This window comes from Kryptolebias marmoratus, linkage group LG8 (genome assembly GCF_001649575.2).
Source record: "Kryptolebias marmoratus isolate JLee-2015 linkage group LG8, ASM164957v2, whole genome shotgun sequence".
NCBI lineage: Eukaryota > Metazoa > Chordata > Actinopteri > Cyprinodontiformes > Rivulidae > Kryptolebias > Kryptolebias marmoratus.
The window spans coordinates 9,977,618-9,987,161 of record NC_051437.1 but is presented as its reverse complement, the minus strand read 5'-3'; positions in this window follow the sequence as shown (position 1 = coordinate 9,987,161).

The following is a 9,544-nucleotide window of genomic DNA, read 5'->3' as shown; positions in this document are numbered from 1 at the left end:
AACCAGAATGTGGGCGTACAAAGTAACAAGACGACGGGATCCTATTTAAACCTCATTCAAGGACAGATTATGCAGGTGTCCAGGGTGTGTGGAACAAGGTGTCCACGGGAGTGAAGGCACAATGTGAATGTTGTGTTCCACTGAGTTTGATACAAATTAAATTACACAGATTCATGAGTGCATGAGTCACAGTGCAATCAAATACACCCTCAAACTTTATATGCAAGAAGATGTAAGAGATACATTTCAAATTGGACTATATGTGAATATGTGGATTACAAACAAACTTTTTAATCGGAGAGATATTGCTAAATTCTGGCATTACAACCCATAATTTAATGGAATATACTGTATGTTCAGCCTTGATTTATAATAAACACAGTGTTGAGGCACATTTACCTCTCTCCTAGGGGAAACGAGGCTGGAAACCTGAATCGTTTTGTCTTTTTATTCTGTGTAATCGGAGAAAAAGTATGAGGAGAAGCCAAAGAAGTGATTATACATAGAAAATGCCCAAACAGACTTGCTGATGCAAGAGTCTCTGATAAGGTAGTCATCACGATGAGAGCAAAACACCTGCTTATTTCTTCTTTACACAAAAAAGTCAAATATGAATGTGCGAACTCCAAATGATCGTATTAGTCTTTAGAAAGAAATAGCAAAAGGCACAAAGGGTCAAGAGGCTCCAGGTGAAATGAAACGTGTGATGATAAAAGCGAGTTGCAACAAAACACTGATGCCATTCACACAAAGGGATACAAAATGCAAGAAAAAGATTCAGCTGATGAAAACCTTGTGACAAGAAAAGATCAAATAAGCAAAAACCAGAGAAGGTCATAAAAATCACAGATGGATTTTATGTTGTTTGCTCTTTATTACATGAACAGACAGCTTTGTGTGGAAAACCATAATGAGAGAGACCAGGTAATCTCATATTCCACAGATTTACCCAAGTCTTGAATAATCTGTTTGTTTATCGTGCAGATTAGGATGGTGGTGCTGTTTGTTGCTTCATTTCCTAACTTTAAAGACTGTCACGGTAACTTGATCTTCTTCATTTCATTCAGTTTGACCTAAAAAAAAACAAGCCAAATGATGTAAAACACAGCAATTTCCAAAAGTGAAAATTACAACGATTAAACACGGCAAGAGATTGCAAGATAACGTGTTACTGGGAAAGCTCTGTAATCTGACAAAAACGGCTTTAATGTTTAAGAAAAATATTCTGAATGTTTTCACATTTAATGTCATAAGAAACACAATAGAAAGCACAGCCTGGCAGGGAGTTTAAAACGGTTTAAAAAGCTTATGTTGACTGGCAAACACTATTTTCTCAGATTGTTTTGATCAACAATTTCATCTTTGTTTTTATCATTTTCATCCTCAGAATGGACGGATGTGTCCTCCAACAAAAGCTCTGCCAGATGACAAACAATCAGACAAAAGAAACTGTATATACAGAACAAGGTGGCAGTTTAGACGTAAAACCTGCCTGTGAGAGACAAGAGGAAAAAAAAAAAACGTGGTTTGCATTAAGGCTTGTCGTATTGTGGGAAATATATCGTGCACAGATAAGACTGAAAATCACTGAAGCAAAATAGTCAATTTCCTGTCATCTACGGAAACTCAGATGGAAGCTCTTTCAGAAGCAGATAAATAATCAAACTGTCAGGAAGCTGCCACTAGATGTCATTGTAAGTCTGAAATAATGACAACAGCAGAGGCAAAATCGTTCCTGAGGAAGTTTATAAAACGTCAGCTGTGACTGATCAGATCACTAACAGATGCTTTATTTTTAAAGCCCCCCAAAAAAGAAGAAAAATGAAAAATAAAAACAATACATTCAGTGCAATAATTTCTAAACTAAAACTAATGAAGAGATTTTACTGATTTAATCTAAATGAACCTTTGAAAGTGATGTTTGTGAGCAGGTGGAGTTATAAATCTTTAAATTTGTCGGCTGTTCGTAACACGTACCATCAACAATGAACAGCTCTGCTGAACAACACAAGCCGGTCAAAGGTCGCAGGAGTTATTTCTCCAGAAACAAAACATTTTCTGTTACACTGAACAAAACAGACCCGAGTTCTTGAATAAAAAGAAATATAGCAAATATGAATTAATAGAAGTTGTTGTGTGTGAATGAAAGATTTCTGTTTTATTAATCATTGATCTGAACTATAAACTTTGCTTTACCCTGTATTTACAGTAATGTAAACAGAGTATTACCACATCACGATGAAGTCTTTTCAGTGTTATAATGATGTGGTAGCAGCTTTTGTTTTTAATAAACTTATTGAGATTTGGTCTGCCATAATATCAAATGCCAGTTTTTGGTAGATGGGTGTTAGTTTGGTGGAGGAAAACTCCCTAAAACGTCTTTGTGTGATTAGTCAAATTTTACTTTGTGAAAATATTCATTAAACTCATTAATCACCACAAACAATATTGCTAAATTTGCACCTTAAAGCTCAGACACAGATACCAAGAATTAAAGTCTTTGTGGTTAGTCTCCGTTCGGTGGGAGGTGTGGGTTTGTGTGACATGACCTTCTGTCTGTGCGGCCTTTATGTCCACAGACTGAATGTCCAAAATCCCACAACTGTAACCCACACACTTCCACCTGCCCTCAGCCCAGATCAGCCAATACAGTTACAACCTTACATGTCAATATCCCATAAAAAAAGAGCTTTCTGGTAGCTTGTAAGACTTGCACTCTGGATTTCAGAGAGCAGAAATGTAAGTAAGTGAACTTGTGAAAACAGAACACGTTACGCTGTAGCCAAATCCTCCGTTTGTGCCTTTTATACTCTATCAGTGAAGGGTATTTTAAGACCACGACTTTGCCCTCTTATTGAGAACACTGTCTGCCGATCTCCATATAATTAACCAAGGTCAAATCTGTGGCAAACTGTATCCATAGATACTGTATGTTGCACAAAGTAACTTCCAGATCGTGTGGGAGTGGATCTGCGCTGTTTCCAGGAAACATTCAAAAGATACAGATCTAGAACACAAGCTATTGTGGAACATGGGAGAGCAAACTCTAATCAGCTGACATTAAAAGCATGCAGTGGGTTGTTCGTAGTGGTGACAATGTGCTGTAACTCCACTCTCTGCTGATATGCTGCAGACCTATCGATCATCTAAACCAGCTTTATGACTTGCAAGTTGCTGTTTGTTGATAATGTAACTATAGCAATCAGTTTTCAGGTTATATAGGGAAAAAAAGCCAGATGCACTTTGTTTAGACAAATGTGTTACACACATGAGGAATTAGTCTTGCTGTGAGATTACAGCTTATACATTTACATCAAATTATAAATATTTGTTGAATGTTTCACATGTAACCAAATGTTTTGTTTAGGCAAAGTCAGCAGGTCATTGGTGAGTCATTCGAGTTTCTTTTCAGCTCTGCTCACTAATCATGTAGAGTTGTACAAATTACATCTGTGTCTTCCATTGTTTGCTCATTGACATTCTTCAATCCACCCACTTTGTACAAATTCAATCTATATATGACTTTCAATTTGCATTTTAAACTGTGTACAATAAACCATAACTGGCCAATGACAAATTTGTTGGATTTATTTTGTGAATTGTTTTTTTTTTTTTTTGGTTCTTGCTTAATTTGTTAACTTAAGAGGAGCGATATCTGGACTGGAAGGGCTGCTCACCACTTCAGGTCAAACATGGGTCCCTCATTTAACTCCATTATATGTTCAAGTGGAGAGAAAAGAAGATTTATGTCACACAGCAGAATTAGGCACACAATCAGCCATTACAGGGTAGACTATTCTCCGCTCTTGTCATAATGAGGTATAATACTTTTAACAGGACTCAAAGTGTTGATCCCCAGACAATACACCAAAGAGAGTTAGTAAAAAAAAAAACCTTTATTGTAGCACTTTAGGAAATGTGCAATGTCTTCAGTTTGTCCCAGGTCTGTAAGAAGAAAAGGCTGGTTAATAATGGCAGGTCCAGAGAGATATTATTCTTGAAGATTTCCGGGTTTGTTTTGTCTCTTGTTTGTTTTATTTTCCTTTTCAATTAGGAGGAGATGCATCTGATCCTGGAGCTTGAGGAGGAGAACAAAGAAGAAGGAAGAGGAGGACAGGGGGAGAGCAAGCAGGCAGGTGAGCATCAAAGTGGCTATTCTGGCTGAACAAAGATTTACTTTGACCAGAGAGGACAATGAGGGACATCTTTCAAGGAGTGGTCACAACACGGAGACAACAGGTAGTCATTACTCAAGGGACTAGAGAAATATTTAGTGCTACGATCACTATAGTAACTTCAACGATCGGGTGACAAAAAGTCTCCCAGCTTAACGTTTTGAGCAGATGTTAGATTGAAGTTAATGAGTTGCAGGTGTGACCACTTAAGGCAGAGAGAGAGGTCGTAGCAGAGTCTGCTGGACAGTCTCTGAACTGTAATGCCTGCTCACCATCTCCGCCTGAGAAACACAAGAGAAAATTCAGGAGAACAAAAGGGGAAAAGGGAGAAAGAAAAGAAAGGAGGAAAACATGAAGGAGGCTCCTCTGGACCCCCAGAATCCTGACAGCTCCAGTTATATCAAACATGCATTAACAGCTGCTTCCTGCTCAACTTTTTACCTTTGCTGGTCCTTTTAAAAATGTGAAGCAAAGAGAGACAAACTCCTCCGTTTCTTGCTTCTTCAGAGACTTCACCAGTGAAGGCAGACATCATTTGTGTACATCTAATAAAAAAGCTTGGAAAGCCAAAGCTCTGTCTGAGAGTTTTGTTGAGCACTTTTCATTTGTCTTGGCTAATCATTTTACAAACTGTCCAGACACATTGGCATTTTTTCAAGAGAAAAACATGTTTTCATGCTGGATAAAAAAGGTCAGATGTGTTGTCACAGCTTCTGACTATCTAAGCCTGTCACTAAAACACAGTCAGTGATCAGATCAAAATATATCAGAGATCAACATTATCTTTGACATCTAAACCCAAACAGGAAGAGTCAGACACAAGTCCTTACTGTCTGGACTGCAACTAATTCACAATGGCTCCTTAACAGTAAGATGAGCTCATAAACTCACTGTTTCATCAGGTGTATGCATGCAAAAATTCAAAAGCAGGAGAATTGATCAAATCTGTCATCTAATAAAGGAACAATCAAGAGAAAGAGAAAAAAATACACAACACTTATGAGCTGTCGGTAAATACTTTTGGTGCCAAAGATGCAGATGAGCTTCGAAACAGAAAAGAATGATTGTTACAGGAAACATTTTTTAACACAAGCCACTTCACAAACTCACAGTGTCAGTTAACGACTAAACCAAGAAGAATCTGAAAGTGTGTGTGGGGGGGGTTTTTTTCCCAACAGGATCACCGATTCAGCACTTTTTAGGGAGAACTATGTTCAGACATCCAGTAGTATAAATCAATATTTTAATTGGATTGGATAATTAAAATGTTTAACAGACATGGTGCCCAGATTCTCATTCATTCTTTGATGAACCACCCTCGCCGCCCAGCAAGAGCCATTTCAGATCGACAGGATATTTTTCTTAATATTGGTCCCTTGTCTCAGGTCACTAAGCTCAAATCTGCTGTAACCTCACCAGGGTGATTAGAAAGGGAAAAGGTGAGTTGAAGCTGAACACATGGGCTCATCCTGAGTCTGGGATTTACTTCACCTTCAGAAGTTTTGATCTCCTGACCTAAACACACTCAGTGAACACTTCAGCTGCTTCCTCTCTTGCACAGCTTTAATCTGGCAGGTATGTTGGAAATTTGAAAGCTTTTCAATAAACCGAGTCAGCGTTATTTGACTTTTAAACCTGTTTCTGTTCCCGGGAGACAGCGGCAGTCACATTGATGAAGCTGTGTCAGAACTACTGAACCAGCCATGTCCTTCAGGTTACCTTCGCTCTGATTGGCTACGTGTTTCCGGTCAAAGGTCACGGACTTCGAGTGCTCTCAAATTATGGTGGCTGCAAGTAATTAACTATAAGAAAATGTTTTTCAATAAATAAGCTTGCACATGCTTTTATAAAATTAAATTGCAGACATTTATTGTTTTGTTAAACAAAGTTTAAGAATAGAGTGAAATTTATCCTAAATTTATTTGTCTAGTTTCAGGAAAAAAAATGCAAAACTGAAAGAAAATAATATTTTATTGCCATATAACCTAAAAAATATCCATTCCATTACACTTTAAATGGGGAACAGACCACTTTAAATTCAGAAGTTTAATTTTTTTATATATTGTAATTAAACAATTATGGTAAAGAAATGCTTCAGGAGTCAGTTTAATATTGAACTGCAAGCATACTCCAAACATACCAAAGAAAACCACAATTCAGTGACAATAAAGTCATTTAAAATAAAAACTGCCTATGCTTAGTCTGCAGAAGGTCTCCACACTCATTTTTATTTTTGCTACAAATAAAAAAGAAGCTTGAACACAAAGCGTTATTTACCTTTTTTATCGAAATTGCTCTTTCGGGGACTTTGTTTACGTTAGCCGTGTCTTTTCCTAGAACTGCACACATAATGTACTAATCTGAGGCAGCTGGAGGCAAAATAAAGCAAAGTGTACTGTTGCTTGGTATTAAAGGCATTTTAGTATTTTTGTTCTCTTACATAATTTAGATCTTAAAGGGAAAAAAAAGCAGTACTTGTGTTTAAAATGCTTGAATACTTATTTTCAAATGGTTTTACTTCAGTGGTTCTGTGTTTTCAATTGGTAGACATGTATTTGATAAAACCTACCGAGGTTTAAATCACTGTACCGTTTCTATTCTTTCATTCTTGAGGAGTGATGTCTCTGCGGTTGTTAATGTGAAGTGGACACAAGTGACACTTTAGACCTCAGTGCTTTTCAGTCTAAATCTATGAGTATAATTCATGTTTCTGATTGTTTACTAAAAGAGTGGTCCTTGCCTTCATGTTGAATCTAGCCTGCTTTTTTTTCTAGAGCAGTGTGCTAATACATGTTGTCGGTCTGGGTTTGAAGTCTTCCAGCAAAACCTTCTGGCCGATCCTGTGAAAATGAAACCGACCCTGAAATCTGGGAGAGAGCCACATAAAATCTTCTAAATATGTCTAGTTGTGTGAGTCAAAAACAGAGGAGAATTTGCTCTAAATGTATTTTGCTGGTTTATTCTAAACCACTGAAAAGTAGAGACAGGACCAGATGCTGAAAGTTGAAGCCACACAGGATGAGCGCCCCCTAGTGGGAGTGGTAGTAGAACAATTTCTGCCCCTTCATGTACATGAAGGGGCAGAAATTAAACAAACTTTGGATTGTATTTGTCAGGTGTTGATTCAGCTGTTAGTTATTTCATTACTTGAGGTTTTACAAATAGTGTCATGTCACACAGGGACTGACAGCGTTACAGCCTGTTAGTGAGTTGTGTGGGTGTGTAGGCAGGACTTTTGTATAGATGGTACAGCCCCACATCCTTAGTGTGCAGACACAAAAAACTGACATTTTACCTTCTATTTTGAACAACAGAAATAATGGAGTCACTTCGTCCAGCTTTGTTTCTGTCGATGTTCTATCTATAAAGAAGATGGGTAATATGCTGCATTTGGCAACTGAGACTGTTGTGAAAACTGCAGCACAAGTTTACAGAAATGAATTCGTTGGTGTCTTCTCAGGTTGCAGCTGTCAGCGCAACGCTACAATGACGTACAAGTTCTAAGACCATTGTCTTTCTTAGCTGTAACCAGAAACTGGCCTCTTGCAGGAGACCTACCAGATGTGGCAAGCAGTGAGGGCATCATCTGCTCACAGATACTTCCAAGAGTTTTCTTTCCAAAGTAATATCCACCATGGTGTGAACTGTACTTTCTACATTTAGGATTTTCAGTAGAAGAACAAACCTTTTGAGATGCCTTTTTGTTTCTTATTTTGTTCTTTAAAGCTGCCACAGTGGCTGTTTTCATGGAAAAATGTCATGCAGGATTGTGTTCCCTTTAACAAAACCAAGAAAACATGCACATTTTGCTTTTTTAGTATCACAAGCAATCATAGTAGCTGTTGTGGAATTTATAATCAGTTCAAGGGGATTTCTGAACCGCTGAATGTGCAAGAGGTGTGTAAAACGAAGAATTATTAAGAACAACAACAAACTGCTCAGGAGTGTGACTGTGTCAGATTAGCTGCTGGTCCCACATGTGCAGGTCTGTTGGTCCTTGTAGAGATCCTGGAGCAACTGCAGAGAGACACCCAGCCCTTCCTGGAGAGGCACTGGCATAAACTGTTCAGACTTTATCTGGTGCTGGAGGCAGGGTGCTCAGGGTGTCAGATCTAAGCACTGAGTGAGTGACAGGGTTTGAAGCAGAGAACGATGTGACAAAGGGAGGCGCAGAATAGCTACACTCAGATGCATTTCCTGTGCTCAGATGCACACTTACACACGCAGGACTAAAATAAAGTTTGCCTTCAGCATCTGCTGATGTATTTTAGGTAGGAATTTACCGGTTTGCAATGACACTTGGCCAACAATATGGAAACAATTACAACAACTCAAGCTGACATCTGCCTAAACATCTGTACTTCATTACAGAGATCAAATGTTGTGTTACTGATAACAGAGTTATTTTGTCACTCTCTTTATTGTCCGCCTGTGTGTGTATGTGAGTGTGTTTGTTTATCTATCTGTTAGCAAAATATCTCATGAACCAGTGGACTGACTGATTCAAGATGGCTGCCACAGCAAATCAGCCTTAACAAACACAAAAAGGCTACAACTCAGTCAACTTTTAAGTTACAGAGCTAAAGTCTAGCGTGGTAGTAGCTGAGAGTCATTCACAACACATACTCAGAGCACTAAAAGATTTAACCAAAATGACTACAACTTTGTCATTTCTCAACATATGACAATTTTACTTTAAAATCTGGCATAAAAAGCAGCGAGTGATATGCATTCCTTGAAGGAATGCTAGGTTGTGTTTTGACTTCTTACCATAGATGTTTAGGACTAATATGCACATAGAGAGAAAATTAGTAGCCCCTTGAACAAAATTTAAAATAATTTATACAGTCAAACAGTTTTAAACACTTTATATTAGGTGACATTGTTTTATGGAAAATTACATTTAGTATTCTATTTAGGTTTTTCTTTGTAGATGTTTTAACTTTTAAAGACGCTCATCTTTTTCCTTCACGAGAATCAAAATCTCCATTTATTTTCAAACCAGTCAGTAAACTCCTTCGGCCGTGAGGAGAGATCCAGTCACTTGAATGTGACGGGTTAAATCCCCTCCATGTGTCTGGAAGCTGTGCCCTCCCAGTCCACAATAGACTGACTTTGTTTCGGACAGAAAGTCTTTGTCTGAGAGAGAGTTTGTTTGTGCCAGCCAGAGTGAAGACACAAGGTCACTGACACACCCCCAACCAACACGCTGAGAATCAGACAGAGTCAACATAAAGAAAAAAAAGACTTTTAAATCTAAGTTTGAGATGAAATAGCTATAAATCCTGAACTGGATCATTCCTAAATCAAATTGGTCAATTTGCATACCACACTGCAGTACAGTTTGACTTTACAAACTTGTCACAATG